The sequence below is a fragment of the Octopus bimaculoides genome, chromosome 14 (genome assembly GCF_046866305.1).
Source record: "Octopus bimaculoides isolate indiv1 chromosome 14, ASM4686630v1, whole genome shotgun sequence".
NCBI lineage: Eukaryota > Metazoa > Mollusca > Cephalopoda > Octopoda > Octopodidae > Octopus > Octopus bimaculoides.
In genome coordinates this window covers 728,500-750,513 of record NC_142941.1, presented here as the reverse complement: position 1 = coordinate 750,513, position 22,014 = coordinate 728,500, and the positions used below count along the sequence as shown (strand labels likewise).

General features: G+C 34.0%; 1 protein-coding gene and 1 long non-coding RNA gene across 13 annotated transcripts in view; one reads left to right on the top strand and one right to left on the bottom strand.

The window, feature by feature from the left end:
* LOC149132555 (uncharacterized) overlaps positions 1-22,014 on the bottom strand; it is a 106,809-nt gene that overhangs the window by 63,268 nt on the left and 21,527 nt on the right. The window contains exon 1 of one of the 4 annotated variants that reach the window (XM_089362112.1): positions 1,156-3,068. The exons of the other annotated variants lie outside the window; for them this stretch is intronic. The gene's annotated coding sequence lies outside the window, so the exon portion shown is untranslated. Of the gene's footprint in view, positions 1-1,155; positions 3,069-22,014 lie in introns of those variants that run through there. 4 annotated transcript variants of the gene reach the window in all.
* Positions 9,885-22,014, top strand: part of LOC106870471 (uncharacterized) — a 71,443-nt gene continuing 59,313 nt past the window's right edge. For 2 of the 9 annotated variants that reach the window (XR_016244159.1, XR_016244155.1), the window contains exon 1: positions 9,900-21,647. This is a non-coding gene — a long non-coding RNA (uncharacterized LOC106870471). Of the gene's footprint in view, positions 21,648-22,014 lie in introns of all 9 variants that reach the window. The other 7 variants (XR_016244162.1, XR_016244161.1, XR_016244163.1 and 4 more) reach the window with 7 other exon arrangements.

Genomic DNA, 22,014 nt, shown 5'->3' with positions numbered 1-22,014 from the left:
TGTTATTCAGAAGAGCCAACTGTGTGTGTGTGTGTGTGTGTGTGTTCTGTATGAGAGAGAGAGAGAGAGAGAGAGGTAGAGAGAAATAGTTGCTGTGCCCTACAACTACTTGTGTAATCCACAATTATTGCTGCTAACGTAACGTAGTCAAGATAACATATGACTCCTGTTCATTAGCAACATTTCAAGTTGTTTGTCAAAAGTTGCCACACTGAAACTTCACCATCACTGTTGTTGAGCAAGTGAAACAAAGCTTTGTAGTCAGCAGATATTGTTTGAAAACTGCAACATACAGCAGTATTCTCATATGATGGTGAGGTTAAAAGCTACAACTGGTATCTAACACCTTACCTGTCCATTTGCACACACACACGCACATGTATATATGTATAGTCGACTGCTGGAAAGGTCTTAAACTTTACAGTATTGAAATCATACAAAACTAGTTCTAATACTTGCCCTGCCAATATCCCACCTAGCACCTCTCTCTCTCTCTCTCTCTCTCTTTCCATAAAATTTATCTACAGCTGGCAATTTAAAAATAACTATGAAGCAAGACACTGTTTTGTCAGACATGAAATATTGTTCCACACAACTATTTGCCAATTGCTGTGCAATAACATTGAATATCAGCGTAATCTCATGTGGAAAGGTAAGTAGCAATGAACTCAGAAGAACAGGAAGCAGTTTTACATAACACACACACATACGCGAGAGAGAGAGAAGTGGGTAGTGAGAAAAAGTAACAATATATTTGAGTCAAGTGAAATCCCAAACTTATAGCTTTCTTGTTGAAATTGAAAGATGACTTACAATATTTCCTAACTTTGAGAAAAAGATTGAAATGGTGTGTGTGTGTGTGTGTGTGTGTGTGTGTGTGTGCAACAAACACCGAGCTCTGTCAAACTCCCTACATTCAATACACGTGATGTGCATTCTCTAAAATAAGCATGTATGTTTATAATACATGCACATATATATATATACATCATGCATACAGATAGATAGATAGATAGATAGATAGATAGATAGAAATGCAAGTGTGTGCAAGAAAATGTATGTTGAACAGAGAGGCAGATGAAGAAGAGAGTGCAGAAAAGCTATACAATGAAGAAAACAGTAGTTAATGGAATAAAATGAAAAATCAATGCCTACCAGTTATTTTCATTGGCACCCTTCTGTTGGTCTCCAAGATTTTGTACAGCTTACAGCAATAATTGACTTGTTAGTTTGTAATATTAGATGCGTGTGGATGGTATATTGCTTGTCAGTGCATGTTACAAAGGTGTTGGTACAACATAAAGTATTGCATTTTTAGGTCAGGTCGAGTCAGGTCACATATCTTTACAGCCCGCGCGCGCACACACACACTCTTTCTCTCTCTCCCTCTCTCTCTTTTTACCCTGCCTTCGGTTAAATATAACAATGTGCTATAAATTGCTACGTTGCTGTGTTTAATTTACTTATAATTTGCTGCATTGTTAGGTCAGATCAGGTCAAATGTCCCAAGACGTTTTTTTTTTATAGCTGTTGCATAACATGTAGCAAGTTATAATATGCTTTTTATGTCAGGTGAAAGTAGGACAGGTCACATCACAATTATATCACAATGTACTTGGCTTACTTCTAATACTGATTCGATATCAAATTGGAGGAAATCAAGCTCGCATTTTGTATATGTGCATATGTATGTGTGAGTGTGCGTGTGTATGTGTGTGTGTGTGTGTGCGTGTGTGTGTATGTGTCCGCGCGCGTGTCTGTGTGTGTAAATATATACGTATTTATCTGTATCGTATGTCTTGTTGCATGCAGAAAACATGTAGCTTGTTGTATAAAGTGAGGTCAGGTCAGGTCAATGATTCAGTGTACAGTAAATGCAATGTGTCCAGGACACTGAATAAAGCTATTAGGTCAACAAATGGCTGTAGCTGAGAGCCAATCTTCTAGTTTGTGTTGTGGTGGTAGTAAATGTCAGTGAGGTCTGTGAGCTGGTCCGTCATTCTCTCCTCTGGCAATCATACATTCTACTTGGCAAGCTACCTGCACACCAAGGCAATAGAAGAGCCAGTAAGAAGGAGATATATAAACAAAGGCCTCATCTGAAATCTTCGCTCATTTCGCTTGAATCTAGTAGGCGTGTGTATGGTGAATACTTCGTTTCTGCTGCTGCTGGTCTTACTATTGCTACACACTGACAGTTTCACATATAAACACTTACAGCAGACACAGTAATATACTAAAGGCAATAAATACTAGTGCTGGCTCTGATGGAAGCAGTAGTTAGACTACAGCCAATAGTAGTAGTAGTAGTAATAGTAGAGCTAGTGTTTGTAGCACACACACACACACACTCACAAACACTATAAGCAATGAGAACTGGAAAAAAAAAAAACCAACTAACTTGTCAGTAGTTCCAGTAGTAGCAGATGTATAATTCTGCCAGTTGTAAACCATATCTGCAGTTATTGTGACACATCATAACTTTGCTAGAGCATTATTGCCAATCCTAGAAATGCCACCACCACCACCACCACCATTACTACTACTACTACTACTACACTTAGTGCAGTGTACATAAAGTGTCACAATGTTTCTCTCTCTCTCTGCTATGTCCACAAAGCAACTAACAATAACACTGCTAACACCAACAAGCGTATACATGCAGTTGTTTGCTGCTACTACTGCTGCTGCTGTTGTTGTTGTTGCTGACACAGATGGCTGTGGTACCATCACAACACAAGCTGGCAAACACTCAGGGTTACACAGGCCATACCTGCTTCACACCTGTATGTGCTAGGTAGCCACTGACATATCAACTACACCTAACAGATTTTCTTATCAACTGTTTTCCCTTTTAATGAAGACAAGATTACTTTTACGGCGTCTTTTGAAGAGAGATTCCCAACTCTTGCTATTGCAACTGTTAGAACCAACCAACTTATATAACTGGTCCTCACTGAAACCAAAAAAGAGCAATATGCTGCCCTCGTTTTATTGAGATTAAGGGGTCCACAATAGTATTTCAGTAACTCGTGACCGTTAAATTATTTAGTCAGCTTAAAGTGAACCTTACAACTAACTTCATTTGTATCCCCTTTCACTATCTGTGGATTACACGAACCCTTTTCCTACATATGAAAACGTGGGCCAATTCCCTTACAACATTTGACTAAATGATTCTGAGAACAACGTTTAAAACAATTCCATTGTACTTATTGCAGTTATGAATTTGAACAATGTTAGTTGTGACAATTAATTGATCTCCTAAATACAAAATATTTATGATGGAAAATCTGATACGAATTGAACTCAGTCAATACAAAATGTGATACAAGAATTCATTTCTTCAACAAAATTAACTAAAATATTTCACCAACATCTATCTTCGTTTCTTTGCAAGACACAAGACTAATTGTTACAGAGGAACTTGTTGATTGAATCAGTCCAGTCAATTACTGGTACATTATTTCATGTTGGATGCAATATCTGGCAATAATTTACAAAATGAAAGTCAATGCTATCAGTTAACAGTTTATGTTTCCATTGAACTCTGTCCAAATAACATTTTGATTTGCCACAAGAATGCACAAAACATAATGTTCCACTACAATACAAAGTATGTGTGTGTGTGTGTGTGTGTGTGTGAATGACTGGACACAACCAAAGCCACTTATGTCAATGAGCAACAGTTCACAGCTTTACAGTTAATTTATGGAACCTGGTGAGGCTTGAACTGAGAACAGAAAGCTAACCAAGTAAACCACTCTAATGAACCCAATCCAATAGTGTCAACACAATCACGTCTTTATCAATTACCATTTCTTTCTACATTATCATACATTTATGAATAAAGAGATACTGTTCAGGCCTGCTGCATTGAAGAGAGTCAGGATTAGACTTGATTTTCTAAGTTGTTACCATAACAGTAGCCAACTCACTATAAATTTCAGACAGGCATATGAGGTGTTGTGATGGTTATGCCTTTACTAATCCAAGTAGTGGTCACAGTTAGACTACAGCCTTCATTACAAGGATGATGGTGAAGTGGGTTGTGTTTGTGTGGACGAGTAGATTGTAGTTAATGTCAAACACATTAAAATGAGGAAAGACTGCAATGTTGGAGGCAAAGCTACTGAAGGATGGAGAGTGTAACTAATCACATAAGCCAGTAAAAGATCAATAAAAAAAAAAGAAACTATACACAGTCAACACCACATAGAGAACAGTTTTACTCAGCTTTCATACCTCAATTGATAACCAAAATAAAGTTTCATATATTCAAGATTTTATGAGTAGAAAAACTGAGTTTTCTTATGAAATCAGTGTTGATCCTTACTAATTGAATAATTTCCTAGAGTAAAGGTGGTTTATGTTCTTTAAAAAATCAGTCAATACAACTTTGAGATAACCTGTGATACGTGCGCAGTACATTTGCTGAGAGTGGCTGAGATATAAAAAGGAAAATGCTATCTTCCAAAAGTAGATTCAGCTGTAAAGAAAAATATTAACCAAAATATTCACTGGAGTTGATATCAGTGATTTGAAAATGCTAAATAGTCCCTAACAAGCAATTTTGATCACAGATGAAGTAATTGGTACTAGTAATTATGATGAAGAATGGTTGCAATTGTGGATATCAAGAAAATGAAACCCTCTTCTATAACTGCAGCTTCTTTTTAACATTAATATTTGTTCGTGGGAGGGTGTTGTCTAACTGTGACCAATTGTATTGACACCACAATTTAGAGATGATCAAAGCTAAAATGTTCAAATCAAAGCAGTTTGTAACAGACCAAACTATCAAATCTTCTGACTTACGGACGGATCACCAACAAGTCCAACAGACTCTACATGGTTGCTCTACTTGCTTATTATAGCAGCAAAATTTGCTTTAAATCATACAGTGCTGTCTTAAAAAGTAAAGTACAGATTAAATAACATAATAATAGATAATATTATGCCACAAAAAAGTAATGGGATTCTCAAGATCTTAGATCTGCTTAATCTGAGCTGACCAATTCCAAAAAATGCTGAATATAACAAAAAGACAGTAATAATTGAAACAAATCAAAGAACTAAAGAAATAAATCTAGATCTTCGGTTGTATTCATGTGGCTACTACCAAAGAAGAACATCTTCAACTTTAGTTGATATAAACTGTGAATTAAAAGTGTTTAAATTCCTTCTTCCACATCAACTCTCCAGAAATGTGAATATAAGTAACTCTATCAATGTTGTTTGTTTAGGAAGCTTTGGGCAGTACTCAATGAGTTTAGCAATGAGTTCTAAGATATAGAGACAAGAAGAGAAATGGTTTTGATCATTATTGCTTTTCCAAGATGTAGCAGATTAGTAAAATAGTTATTGAAATCACTTGTTATTGTGATTCAGTCCTCTCAACTCTATTTATCAAATAGAGAGACGAGACTATAGCAGAAAAAGGTATGGCTCCACAACTGTTGTATTTAAAAGTTATTCAGAAAACCACATAGGTTCAACGAAGCTATAGCTCTACATTGTAGAAATCATAGACAACTCAGCATAAAAAAAAAAAAACAGCATTCATTGAAAAGAGTTATATCCATTTAATTTGAGGAAGAGAAAAGAATAAGAGATCGCCCCCTCCCCCCAAAAAACCCAACAGTTGGAACAACAAAAAAAAATAATAAGAGTCATAGAAATATGAATAAACAACAATAATTTACTGTTCTATCATCAGACTATTAATTTGAAATAATATACAGAGTGCTACATAATGCTGGAATTCAACAGGTTGAAAGATGAGAGGACAGGTTGAGGATGGCTGATGAAGAAAAATATATTTGATGTAAAACAACAGCAGGATAGTGCTTTCAAGTACATTTGGGATTGCTATGCATATGTAGGTTTTTACAGTCACAGCAGATGCTTGTTCTGCCAACAAAACCAAAACCAACATTTCCAGGAACTGATCCATGGTCTTGCAAGATTAACAGATGCTTCCAAGTAGTTCGGTGAATCAGTCTTAGAAATGAGAAAATATAGAGGTATGATATTTAGAAACTAACTTATTAATGATAACTTGAAATGACATCGACTATTCATAGGCACCTAGCGTCCAACACAACAATGCTAAAAGTTAATAACTAACCACAGAGACTGTTAAGGTTACAATTTCATGACAGAAGACGGTGAACAAATAATCAGTGTTCTGTAAAAAAAAAATCCTAATTGTATTTCAAGACTATTAATACTTTCCTCTATTTTTACAAAGGTTTTTCTGAGAAAAAGCACTTGTAATCTCCAGAAAGTCACCAACTAGTAAACTAAATGATAAAATGTATCTCCTTTAGAAATGAAGTTCATCTTGCAGTTACAGCAAAATAATATAAAAAGTATGGAAATAATTAGTCTGAAAAGGAATTTAAGATGGAATACAGAAGCAAAGTATTTTGACAACAAAAGCAAGAGTTAGTTGAACTGAGAAAGAATGGGCTCATCCATAAAAAGAGAAACTAGAAAACTAGTATTGCTGTGATAATATAGTATTCAGGAAATGAAGGGAGAATAAATAGTCAATATCTGAAGTTGGACTGAAGCCAGATGGTCTATATTTTGTCAAAATAGTTTGCTAGAACAATAAAAGTTTATTTTTGTGACACAATACATCAATGAAAGACCAAAAGTATGTCATACATACTCTCTCTCTGTCTCTCTCTCTCTCTCTCTCTCTCTCTCTCTCACAGAAAGTAAGAATATTTTGTGGTGAAGACATATGAAGTAGTTTATTTTGGAAATAAAAATATTTAAGCTTGATTGATAGAGAAACTTACTGAGCAAATTTCTTTGTTTCATTCATTGAACTTGCTACCATCAAAACTCCATTTTTAAGTTACTCTGTTTAGGAGATTTAGCTAAAAGAGTACTCTGAATCAATTACACCATGAAAGAGCCATTATAGCCATTTAATCATACTTAAAAAGCTAAAATTTACTTTTCATGAGGTGTCTAAAAGTATACTAACCCCATCAACAGAACTGCACAATACAGATGATAGATTAACCCTGCATTTCAACATACATGCACGTTGTAGTTGTTGTTTCAATGTTCTAAACAAGGACTAGAAAAAGGATCAGTTGTAATATGGTGATTAGAACTAGTATCTAGCTGACATTTACACAATATCTGCTCTAAGACAGATAAACATTCTGTTAACTGCAAAAAGATCAAAGAAAGCTCTGAACATTTTCTAAATTCTCAAGAGAAGTTCCTAATGGAAAGTTTGGTTTCAGCCAGTAACACATCACTAGTTTGATGTTCAAATTGAAGATAATTATTGATAGAAATGAAGACTGTGGATGCCAATACTCATAGACATGTTTCATTATATCTTGCAACACATCCACATTACACAGAGACTAACATCTACTCTGGTTGCTCAACCTGCAAGAAATCTCAACTAAATCTTCTTTAAACCACACACTACTGTGAACACAGATAACTGAATCTTATAAATGATGGGATGATCATGGCTATGATGGGGTTGACCTAGGGCTAAGCAACAACAATAACATAATGAACATAATTTGATGAAAGCTATACTGTCTGCTTCATCCAGTAACATGAAGATCATTTACCCCACAAGAGAAAACGCATTTTTTATCATCATTGTTAAAAGACGCTGAAAATATCGTGTTCGTCTAAAGGTTTCAGTACAATACCTACTGAGCAGCTGACTCTAGAGAAAGAAGGGTGAAAAGACATCCTGTTATCAACAGGAATTGAAAAAGTTTACCTATCAACCTGGTATTTGGTAAATATGACTAGTCTGAGAGGGTAAATTCACATTATACTGGAGACAATACAAACGTTGTCTTATGAGATGCTGACTAAAGCTTCTTTCTTAGCAGGTTACTAATTCTACTCTTTTATTTGATTCAGTCTTTGGACTATAACCATGTTGAAGCACTTCCTTCTATGATTAGTCAAATGAATCAACTCCAGCACAAACTTTTTAAAGTTTCATATTTGTTCCATTGGCCCCTTTTATTGAACTGCTAAGTTACAGGGACATAAACAAATCAATACTGGATGTCAAGGAGGGGTGGGGAGAAGCACACACACACACACATATATATATATCATCATCATCATCGTTTAACGTGCGCTTTCCATGCTGGCATGGGTTGGACGATTTGACTGAGGACTGGTAAGCCAGAAGGCTGCACCAGGCTCCAATCTGTTCTGGCAGAGTTTCTACAGCTGGATGCCCTTCCTAACACCAACCACTCCGAGAGTGTAGTGTGTGCTTTTACATACCACCGGCACAAGGGCCAGTCACACGGTACTGGCAATGGCTACGCTCAAAAAGGTGTTTTTTATGTGCCACCTGTTTTTTTAGTGTAGCCATATATATATATATATATATTTTTTTGACAGGCTTCCAAACAATTTCTGTCAAATCAATCCACTCACAAAGCTTCAGACAGCCTGGGGCTTTAGTAGGTGACCCTTGCCCAAAGTGCTGCACAGTAGAACTGACCCTGAAACCACAGGATTGTAAAACAAACTTGTAAACCACACAGTCTTGTCTGCACCTGTATCATCCTGTATCAACTGAAACTTTTTTTTTTTTTTTTTCCTTTTAGTAAACTGACAATTGTAAAACACAAAGACAGCTACAGTTCCTTATGCAAAGTTCTTGATTCAAAGCTGTGGACTTAAAAAACTAATAACTCTTAAATAATATTCATGTTTAAAGTTTATCCATTTCAGTGACATGATTCAATTCATATCAAAGTCTGCTTGAATGAAACTAAAGTCTAAAAATATTCAGAGTGCAAATAGGACAGATTTCATAGATACAACTGATTGCAAGACAAAATTATGTATAACATACTAATGAAGAATAATTAAGAAATGTTACCATTTTTATAAAGAGACTTATAAAAAGAATTTAAATATTTACATCATCAAGGTTAAGTTAACCCAAACTATATTTGACATATATTGCAGCACTAAAATTAATTTACATCTTCACCTGTGCACCCGCTATATTTCTTACAGGTTTTATTTGACAAATGATATATTAATTTACTTTGGGCTGATACATGTCAAAATATCGGAGTTAGTAAATACACTACTGACCTGGACATTATGACAATTGAAAATATTAAAATATAAGTTCAAAAATGTCTATTTATAGCAATAACAGACTTACTTCTATACACATTTGGAAATAGTGTAATATTTAATGATAGCAATTAAATATAGATAACAGGTTTTATAAAATGAGTTAATGTTTAGTTGTTGCCACACTACTCTACAGTAACTATATCAATATTACCTCATTCATAAACAGTAAAGGTTTAAATGTCGCAGAAATTCATATTCACTTCATCAATCATCCTGCCAAGTTTATTCAGCTTTCAATCACTTGTAAATTGTGGTGGCATATGTGAGGGGGGGGGGGGACATAAAATGTTAAAACCAAAAAGCTGTTGTCAGTTGTTGCTGTACCACAATGTCAACACATAAATACTAGTTGAAATAAGCATTTCAAAGTGGTTTTATTTTAACATTTGGTATAAAATACACAAGTTCATAATAACAATAAATAAGGTAACGCACACACATGTATGTTGTGTGTGCATGGAGATGTGTGTGTGTGTGTGTGTGTGTGTGTGTGTGCAGTGTGTTATATATGTAGCCAGATACATGAAGATAGTAATTATTTGTCTATGTATGTGTGTGTGTGTGTGTGTATATCTATATCTATCTATCTATATATATATATATATATATATACATACATATATATACACATACATATATATATGTATACATTCATATATATATATATATATATATATATATATATATATATATATATAATCAGATATCTGAGTCTATGGGCATTGGAATCAAATACATATGGAAAGACTTCTTTGCATATTTCCCATTGGCAGGAAGAATCCAAAGCCACGACCAGCATCAGCAATTCACAGAGGTTCCACTCCAACAAATGTCAGAACACTTTTACACAACTCTGACGTCTACAACCATCAAGTAAAGCATAGACTGGTCTGTTATCAAGGAATCAAAATGTCCAGTGATGCTGTGATAGGGCAGACTTCTGTGAAACATAATATTGTTATTTTCCTAACTTATATATTAACAAGAGTAATGTAAGTGGTGTGAAGGCTTTAATTATAACGGAGTGCTGAACAAAATTAGTTTGCGAAATCAGTGACTAATGAAGAAGTAAAACGACAATCAATGAAAGATCAAGCTAAGAGTATTAAGATTATTGTTTCCTAACATTAAAAAGCCATTCAACAAGGATCGATGAGGCTGGATAGGAATCTTCAATCAATTTAAGGAGATGATAAAATTCGAGAGAAAAGGTTAGTAAAAAGATTCAGTAAAAAGAAAAAAATCTGAAGTTAGGTAATCTGGTTTATCATAGGAGAGAGAGAGAGAGATTGATAAGAATAAAGCTTTGTCTAAGCCAGTGGTTCTCAACGGTTTTTTTTTTTTTTTTATCTATGGACCCCTTTGATTACTATTTTATTCTGGTGGACCCCCAAAACCATTTGATGTTTAAAAACTCGTTTTCTTGATACTTGTTTCAAAATTCCAAGTTTGCTTATCACACATTCACTTATGTTGGCTGAACTAAAGCAAAATTTTTTCTTAGATTCAAAAAAATACTACAGTTGACCTAATTTACTATTTTGCTTGTGTGGTTCCCCCAAAATCTTACATATACTCCAAGGGGTCATGTGGACCTTGGTCGAAACCATTACTCTCTGCTCTTTCTCACACTCTAACATCCAGTCTCTGATTCATACAGTCATAGACTATCTCGGACCTACCAATTCTAGTGACTATCCCCACATTTCAATCAGTCACACACTGTTGCTGTAACAAATTGCAAATAGGATTTTTTCTAGTTAAAATGTGATCAAGACATTGATTTAGTATGTGGAGCTCTTTCATAGGTAAGAACTCACTCAAGAGGTATATGTGGAGTTGTTTGTAATTTATCAATAATACAGAGACTACAAGTATCAAAGTTGGAGGAAAAAACAATCATTAAGTGTTCTGTTAATTCAATATCAGTCTCCAATGACAACAGAGTGTATAATGTGCCGCAATGTGATATTTTAATGGAATTTGAACAGAAAACCTACATACAACTGAATTGGAGGTTATTTCAGAAAACATGGATTTATTAGAATGGAATTAGAAATAAGCACATCATTAAGGATCAACAAAAGTAATTGAAAAAATTAACCCTTTTGATACCAATCTGCACAACACTGCCCCTGGGCCCATAATACTAATTTACTGTTTTAAAGTGATCTAAGTTAAAATCTTTAATCAAAATCCCATGTTAATTCATGTTCTAAATACCAGAGTTATTTTACTAAATTCTTATTTTCATAATTAACTGAAACAAAGGCTGTATATTTCTAGATATATAGGTTAAATCAAATAATATTGAAAACTAATGTAATGCTAATGGCAGATGACAATGATAATGATGATGTTAATTACATTTGGATAATACTTGAACTGAATTTTGTAAAGCTTCTTGTACGTTTTGTCATTAACCTGTTCTTTTGTCAGAGCTTTAGTCATAAACCTGTTCTCACAACATAACTTTACAGATAAAATATATACTAAATACATTCAGCATTACTTTAATTTGGCTTTTAACAAATAGTGTTTGTTTAAAAAATATTTGTTATCCACAGTTAGTTTCATTATCATTTAAAACTGTCTGTACAAACCATATTGATATTCAGGATTTTTCAACCATACTTTGTTAGTACAATATGAGTGCTCAAAACTAGCAAGCAAAGCATTCAAAATAGCATTAATGCTGAATCAATTCTGGTTTGTAAATTCAAAATCATTCAAGCTAAGTCTAAGATCAAGGACTTTGTTAAACAGTAGAAACCTCTCATCAGCCTAATGTCGTTCGTGTTAATACCATTTTTCAAACACATAAACTTTCTTCTCTCGTTGCTTTTCGTCAGTCCCACAGGAGCACAAGGTGTCTTATGATGTAGACTTTATGGCGTATAAAGATGAAAGATAAAGGACCTCAAGAAATAGTTTTATAATATCTGATAAAAATGTGAGATGGTACAACTATTCTAAGAACAAATAATATAAAACTGAGGTAGAGGGGACAGACAATAGAAAAGTTGATCCAACACAGCATAGAACAATAAACAAAATTACAGAAAATATAGCTCCACACCATTGACACAAATTTTAGACAAAATTGGTTAAATGATAAAATATATGAAGAAAAATTGTGTTTTTGATGTTTGATCTCTTTTCTATGCTATGATGCCAACCACAATTCATTTTAAATTTTTTGTCCAAACAGTAGCAGATGTCCTTCATGTTATCAAGTTTCTAAGAGAAGAAAATATAGTTTGTGAAATATCTCTATCCTGGACCTGTCATTGGTATAGAGTGTTGTAATACGATATACTTAGCAAAAATTCATAATTAGGTAGTTCAACAACTTGATACTTAACTTGATCCCAGATATCAAACGGCTAAATTAATATCTGAAGGAGAGATTAATTCAATTGAGTTGAGATGTGAACTTATCACTGATAAACCTTTTTCCAGAAATTGTTTACCTTTGTACAAATATCTATTTATATCAAATAGCCATAAAAAAGAAAGTTTTAAGTTCAATGAACAGAAGGTAATTGACTGTTTCATTGTGAAAGTAAAAGCATTACAACTGAGATTTACCTTAAAAAAAAAACTGTGCAATAACAATTACAAAACCTTAAACAATCTTTAACCCTCTTGCAGCACCCAGGCAGATTGATCGGCCCAAGCGATACAAGCTGAAAGGACTTTGAGGCTGATCCATTTGGGGGGAGGGGGCCAATCATTTAGATCAACTCCAGTACGCAACTGGTACTTAATTTATCAACCCCAAAAGTAGGAAAGGCAAAGTCAACCTTGGCAGAATTTGAACTCAGGACGTAAAAACAGACAAAATACCGCTAAGTATTTTGCCTGGTGTGCTACTGGTTTCAATAGTTGATTAATTTAAATATTGAAAAAAGAAAGTTACAAATAACTCATTCACTACAATAGTTTGGTCTTTGCACTGAAATAGTGTTGTTCGTATTAATTAGAAATTACTACTGCCAAAAATGTTGACACATGCATTAATTCCAAATATAGTAAACAATTTTCAATATTTTCAACTATTATAATAAAATTAATTAAATCAGTTGTAATTAAAAACCAGCCTGTAGATTTTTGAAATGATAGTTGTGTATTTTAATTAAGTAGATCCATTTTCTGACAATTGTTTCTTCCATTTTATAAAAGATTTTGTATAAATTTTTAATAGCTACAGAAATGTTGTTATCACAACAAACTATAATAGAAGTTTCTACCAAAGAACTAATAAGATCAATATAACAATGAGATATTGCTATACACTGCCTTAAAAAGGTACATATTCTTCAACAACTGGTAATGTAGATATTCACTGTATGAAACCTGTCTCCTCATCCCATCATGTTTACTGGTTTTTCTTCTCACACATTTCATAACAATGTTTACCTTGATCAATAAAATTATAAAATATATTCCACCAGCTTTGTAGTAGAACAATTTTGTGAGTCATGTGTAGGCCACACTAGTAGTAAGAAATACTAATAGTAATCAATCAGTTGTTTATATGTGCAGAGTAGCAGGTCCCATCTCTGCATACAATCCTACCACAAATCTATTATTCAACATAAACAATGAAATTCATGGCACACATTTAATAGTTCACTGAAGCTGATATTTTTAGACTTTATTGGAAATGACTTCATCTAAGCAGAAATTTCATCTAATTATTATTTTATCAAGCTATGCTGAAAGAAATTAGCATGCAATTTGCATTTTACAGCTCAAGTATAAAACATTTTTATTGCATGAATGAAAAATATATTCCTGTTTTGTTGGATTTTTTTTTTCTAAACCAAAAAGATTTAATAATTTCTCCCATAGAATTAAAATATTTCAGTCATTGTTCAGTAAAATAATCTAAACACTGAAGGTTTTCAAAAGTTTGGACTGTAATTTTGTTTCATTTTTGATAATTTCTTGTTCCTTCCAATGAAAAAGTCTTCATAGAAACAGTAAATAACATCATCATCATTTAATACCTGTCTTCTATGCTAGTATGGAGTGTCGACAGTTTTATAGAATCTGACAAGCTGAAGGACTGCATCAAACTCCAAAGTCTGCTTTGGCATGGTTTCTCTGGCTGGATGCCCTTTTGTAATACCAACCTTTTTACAGAGTGTGCTGGTTGCTTTCTTTTTTTTTTTTTTAATGGTACTCGAACTAGTGAGGTCACCAAGTAACTTGCAAGACTAAATTCCTCAACTGAGTGGGGCACTAATATTGAGAGAAGTGGCTTCGTGCCAAGTGTTAAAAGGAAAGGAACAGGTGTTGTGCTATAGAGGAGAGACATGACTACCCCAAGCTAGAAACAAATGAAATAAAATAAAAATAATACTTAAAATATACGAGGCACTACTACAGTTTTAGTGTTCATTAATTGCTCTTGTTTTTTTTTTGTTTTTTTTATTTCGTTTAAAGTAGTTTGGTATAGAGAAAAGGGCTACAACCATAATCTTTACAGACCCACCAAAAACTAGTGAGACTGAGGTAATCATTCCTCTCAGAGCCATTGTTGTTTTAGAGTGTTTCGTGCTGTAGGGCATGTACCGCCAAAACAAGTGAAACAGAACCCTTTCTTTAACTATACAACCTGATGATCTGTAAGTTGTTGTACTTGTCTGTAAACTCTGAGTTTCTGTTTAAAACTAAAAATATTGATATAAATCCTAAAACTGTTACTGCTATTGTGAAAGCAGGATATTTCATTAGCATTCAGAGAAATGATAGTCTCTAACATCAAACAACTCCAAAATGGCAGATCAAATCCTGTGCCCACCAATGAAGAGCCCCTAAACCACTGGTTCTCAACATTTTGTAGCTCAGTGCTGTCTTCAACGCCTTACTACCCCTCATCATATTTTGAAGAAAGTGGAAGATGGGGAATTGTTTCATTCAAACAGAAGCTAGTTCTATATAGTCTATTTTCCATATTTTCATATACCACCCAATCAAGCAATCTCTTTAAATATCTGCATGAACTAATTCGCTTTATGTTTATGTTCACTTACTAAAGAGAGTGAGGGCTGATGTAATGAAATTATATTTAGATTTATGTTATTAGTGCACATACAGAAAAAAAAACAGAAAAAAGGAAAATACTACAAATTAAAGTTTAAATAAAATAATAAAAGGTTTATTTTGCAGGTGTTAACAAATCAAACATATATCAGTATTTAGCAACCTTCAAGATAAAATAATATAAGATATTCAAGAAACCATTATATTGCATGAACAATTAGATGCCTGTGTGTGAACAGCCATGCTATGGGTTGTGGCTGTAGAGGTCATGCAAAGGCTGGAAACAAATGAAACTAGTATGCTCTGCTGGATGTGCAATGTCAGTGTAAGCATCTTGAGAGAGAAATTGGACATAAGAGACATCAGATATAGTGTACCAAAGAGAAGAGTGAGCTGGTATGTTCATGTGATGCATATAGAAGAGGACAGCTGCATAAGAAAGTGCCAATCTCTAATTGTGGAGGGAGCCTGTGGAAGAGGTAGACCCAGAAAGACATAGGACAAGGTGGTGAAGTATGATTTTCAGATGGTGAATCTCACAGAGGTGATGACAAATGATGAAGACCTTCAGCAATTTTCTGTGCTTGAGAAGTGAAGTGAAATTGCGGTCATGTCCAGTGCCAGTGACACATGAAAGGCATCCTGCCCACTCTGTGGAGTGGATGGCATCAGAAAGAGCATCGAGCTAGAGAAACCAAGCCAGAACAGACAGGAGCCCAGTGCAGCTCTCTGGCTTACCAGCTCCAGTCAAACCGTCTTACCCATGCTGGCATGGAAAACAGATGCTACACCACCACCACCACCACGATGATGAATTGTGCCTTAGAGTTGATGAGATTTTGCTAATTTAAAACTATCATATTTAATATTTAGCAACCAGAGCAACAAGTGTTCTGTTTTACATATTTTATCATCTACTTCACCGTTTAGCTAATACCTAGGCTGAACTTTTCCACAACCAGCTACGAGGAAAGATACAACAACAACTTTCTTCTTCCCTCCCAAAGACATAACGTTATATCGCCATTAACACAATATCCAACTCATATTCTAACCCAGGCAAACATTTTATTTCAAAGAATAATCATAACACCCTTGACAGTTGCCACTCACTTGTGAGCTCACAAAGCCCCCAAACTGGTGTGACGACCCAAGTTAATGACAACTGCCCGACAAAATGCAGCCACATCACTCAGGCAAAGACTGGTCCTGTTTCAGTTAATCTTTCAAGCTAAAGCATTGTTTAGTCAGTTTTTAATTACTGCCTCTCCATTTCTACAACCATTTAGTATTTTATCTAATGACATTGACTCAAGATGCTTTTCATTAAAAGCCATTGCTCTCTGATCAATAGTTCCAGCCGTTAGCACAACTAAAGTCTAAAACAGCTCTTAAAGCCCTAAAGCCATATGAACTGCCATAACAATGGACATAGCACTTCAACTCACATCTTCAGCCAATCAACTTTTTACTAGCCACTCCAGAAGGATCAGATCCTCTAAATACAGATCTAAAATGCTTTTTGTATTTTCCCATATCCAAAAAGGTCATCTATCACAACATAGGAATGATACCAAGGATAAGATAGATGAAACCAAGCTTCATTTATTTCAACCTAACTTAGAATTGAAAATCTTCAGAAATGATATGGCTGAAAATGTTGTTATTTGAAGCAAGGCAGTTTTTCCCAGCATTTCTGATTACCTTCATCTCTATGAAGGTAATGAATAAATAATATTAAGACTGTTCATATAAGCAACATCATATGACAATATAACTTCATTGACATATGTTTCTAAGCAGACTTTGCTCTAAGGGACTGAACAAAGACAATTACTCCATATTTAATAACTTTTCATACTGACCTTTCCATATCTGAAATTCAACTCCTTATCAAATACTACCAGCATCTTTCAATTAATACCAACACTAGCTTCATTTTCCTCTTTAAATTTTCTTTTATTTTTGAAGAAGTGATTTTGTCTCTCGTTAATTCTAAAGAGTGTCCACAGGACCAAAGTTAGTTCATATAGTAATGAAAACCAAAAAAACACATTGAAATAGAAATTAATAAGAGACTATTCAATGTTAAAACAGAAATGAGATCTCAGAGTTGGAAGAAAAATTGGTATATTTGTCAACAACACCATAACTTTTGATAAGGAGTAAGTCGATATTTCTTTATTATTCTGAATATGACCTGACCATTTTAAAGGAATATTTCAAAGTTAATGACTAAACTAGATCAATTACACTATCTTTGCAGGTATGTATCATTGTGTTAAAAAAGACTGACATTTTATCAGAAAACAAGTTCAAAGAAATATTCATTTTCTCTTGCATCAACCATTTAAATATTGAATAGAAATTCAATCAAAAAATGCTTTTTAATTGGGATTTCTGAATTACAGGGCTTTCCCTAATAGTCATTCGATGTCACAGCAATGTCAGCTTGACTTGCACTCAACTCACTGTTAGTGTGTCATAGCCTCCTTCTTTTCTTTCCTCTCACTCTCCCCATTTCCACCATTCCTAAAATACAATCTGAAAGTGGAGTAAACAATGTATGAACAATGAAAAAAATACTATTTTATAAATGGTTTAAATTGACAATTAATAATCTAATCATAATTTATCTCCTTTCCCAACTTAACTTTCAATAATCTCCTTCCATTCCAGATTTGTTAAGTGATAAACAAATAAGAGACATCAAACTTAAGTGACAAAAAAACACAACTATTTCAGCAGCATAACATAATTATATCACAGACTTGTTCTAAGGATGACCATGAATCATTAAGAGTGTCCATCAGACGAGTGGGTAGAGTTTAATAGAGCAAACATTAAGACATGAGTAGAGGTGGCCAAATAAAGTGTTACACAAACCAACCATTATATAACAGTGAACAAATAGTTACAGAGTGCAACAATAGAGCAGCTTACTTATAGTCTGTGCAGAGTCAGCTATTGCTCAGGACTAAAGTATTTTCCATTTTGCATTTTAAAAGGAAGTGGAGCAGCAGCAGTAGTAGTAGTAGTGTCCCAGGCGGAATTTGTTGGGTTGACATTCACTTTGAATTTTACAGGCCAAGTCCAATTAAGATGGAGGACTTTCAGGAAAAAGGAGATTTTATAAAAAAAGATTATCATCATCATCATTTATAAGAAGAAAGGGCAGTGGTTTGGCACAATTATTAGAATGTTAAACAAATCCCACTGAGATCAGTTTTACCGTTCATCCAACTGTGATCGATAAAACAAAATATTGGGATCAATTTAATCCTTTAGCATTTAAACTGGCCATATCTGGCCTCTCACACCCAACTTACAATGCCATTCTAAAAGTAAACAATCATATCATCAAAATCTCAAAGCTACAAGATAACGAATGGTTAATTCAATTCAGTGCAAATATAAAAATGCATTACATTAGACCAGGGAGGGGGCGGTCAGGGAACCTTTTTTTCCAATTACCCCAAAATATGTCTATTTATGCCAACATTACCCCCTTGATTTGAAAGGAAGAAAATCATAGATTCTTTGAATTTAAAAGGTTTATTGAATCTGTTTCATTGATTCTATTTATATGAATCTATTTACACATCCATTACATTGGACAGATGCAGTGTTGCCAGAAGAAAAATTTCTGTTGTAGCTAGGAACACGTTTTTTATATAATTTTACTTTTGTCTAATGAGTCCTCATCACCCCCAAGAGTTTCATTTTTACTGCACATGAGGTCATTTAACCTGGTTCGCCAACCCTTGCACTAGACAAAGTAAACTGAATGCTAAAGGGTAAATCAACTGACAGCACTTCCAAAATTTCAGGCCTCGTGGCTAGATTAGAAATCACTATTAAGAATGTGAAGAAAGGCAACAGCTGTAACTTTCACAAGAATTCTAGTGAGACCATTGTAGTTAATGTTTCTACTTGTACAGATTGAATTTGTATAAGAAAAATATGGGCAAGGAAATAAATTATCAGAGGGTTGCCGATTTAGAAAAGAATGATTGGGAAAGTGCTTAGTGCAGGGTAGACGCTGGATGCCAGAGGTAGTGGCTATGATGCTTCAGAGAAACAGGTCATTTTAGTAGCTAAGAACTTAACGTTTTTGTAGATATATGAAAAAGAGATTAAGAACTAAAAATTAAATATACATATCCTTCAAGGTAAAGGAATTTAACCTAGAAGAGATTCTCTCCCCTTTGAAAGTAAATTCACCACAGGCAAAACGTGTTCAGAAGAGGTTTATGTTTAAAGTGATACCAAGATTAAGATATAGACACAAAATACGAAGATAAGCCATATTGAGGAGTGGGCTTTCACTAATGACCCAAATGCTGTCTAGGATGTGTGTGTGTGTGTGTGTGTGTGTGTGTGTGTATGCGTGCATGAATGCATGTGTGTGTCAACTGCAGCACGGTCCCGTAATATGAGCATCGATATTCTAATGTGGATCACACTTGGTCTTTATAGAAGGTTAACAAGTGATTGGAAGTCGTTTGGGATGCAGTTTTCTCAGTATTAAATATATGTGAGGATGAGATGAGAAAACATCGAAGATTGTGAAACCTGTCATTTGAATTAATTTCAATGGAATTAGTTGTATAGCGTTCATATATAAGGGAGATGTAACGTGTTTAGAGAGGAGTAAAGATGGGGAAATCATTAAAGAGAATTAATTCTAAAAGTCTATTATATAAAGACTATTAGTATAAAATGCAATTCAGAATAAACATGGTCACTGAAGAAAAGGGGGAAGAGTTTTGAGAGTTGATGGAGATCAACAAAGATGAAAATACACAGCATTTATGGATAAATGACCTGATTTGAGAGGAAACTGTATCACCAGTTAATGTCGATGAGATGCATTCACTTAGATTTTCGGTTTATATAGGAAAAGTGATGTGAAGAAGAGTATAAACAAAAGGAGTGATTGTGACTCGGTCATTCTTGGAGAGAAGGATGAATGTAGCAGAGTCAATAAAGAATGCAACTCTCTTGAGATGATTGAGAATCCAAAGTGTCCTATGAGAAACCTTTCAAAATAGAAGTTATAATTAACAAAGTTTATCAAGGAGATTCTATAACCAGACATAACAAGGTTGTGTTAACATCAAGAACAACAGTTCTGAATGTCAAAAGAGTACAAGCGGGGAAGATATGCGGAAAGTTCCCCAGTGAAACTAGATTTTCAGAGGTCATGTTGATGTGTACAAGGAAGAGGAAAAGAGATATGCGATAGTGTGGTGGGCTGTTTAGAATCAGTCATTGTGCAAAGGCCACTACATATATGATATACTGATCCTTTTTATAGGGAACCAAAATGTTGGATACAAGTGGTAATGGCCAAGCGCATGCAGCCATTTCATTATTCAAAGACAGACATATTTTCTCCCCAGATGGTTATAATGCATAATTAGTGTTTGTAAATGAATATCTCCCAGCTAGTGATGGTGGCTGACTTCCTGCTAGCATTGTAGCCCATGTTTTCTGTGTGTACAGCAGTCACAGCTACTTGTAAACCATTTGGGGTTGCAACTTATGCAAGATGTAAAGATATATATTTACATATGAGGAATAGCTTCATCAAAGATTTTGAAACCAAGGAAACAGTAGGAAAGTTCTACAAAAATAACATAGAATGTAAGAGGAAAGAAAACAATAATGAAATAATTGTACAAGAAACTATACAATTTCAACTTATAATACTGAATCAGTTTAGTAAACATTAAATTAAAACAACAAAGAATAAAAACATTAAAATTACTAAGTTACACACCAATCTTTCTACCCAGTTATTATTATATATATGTTGTACTACATTGCAAGATATGGTAAATGTTCACGTAGTAGTTTTACATATAAAAATTGTTAGCTCAACAATATCAATGCAAAAGCAAAAAAAAAATCTTTTTTTTTTCTACGTCATTTGGCAGATTATTTTGTCATTTAATTCTAGAATTACATTTCATTAAATAAACTAATAAACAAAATAAGAGAAGATTAGTTGCATCATATGGATTTTTTTTTTAAAGCTGTGTAAAAAACTTAGTATTTTCAGTCAACCTTTGCCAGTTTTTAAGAACAAAATAAGTTTGATTTTTACTTTACGGGGTAAAATAATGGGGTTTTTTTCACTAAAAGAAAAAATATCCAGGAAATGTAAGCAATAAATCAAATGATAGAGATGAGGCTTGTTGGAAAATAAACTGCTAAAATGTCCGATGAAATTTACGGAATTCCCTATGATCACATGACCACACGCCCTCTATGAATACATATATGATAAAGGGAATATCTGATTGTACAGGGTTTTCCCCACTTGCATGTTGGTAACAAAACAAAGATGACTAGAAATTCCACTCAAGAAATTAAATCACAAAACACTGAAGCAAAATTTACCTGAATATCCTGTAAGTACAAGTACTTTTGGCAATTCAGTGCATAACAAAATAATAGCCTGTATATTGGAAGGAATTAAAACAATCTCATTAAAACCCTCACTGTCATGTTCGCATTAAAAGACCAAATTATAGAGTATTTAGAAATTAAATTTTTTTCCGATGTTAACAGCTGGTATACACTAATTATGAACACAAACTTACACCGGCTATAAAAATATATGAACACAAAGATTTCATAGTAATCTTGAAAATCCTAAATTTTAAACTTATTTTACAGCATTTCTCATATCGTTCCATAACATTTGCCACGCTTTCTCTTAATCTCTAAATTTATAGTGAAAAAATAAGCAGAAAAAAAGACTCCAAAAAGAAAGGG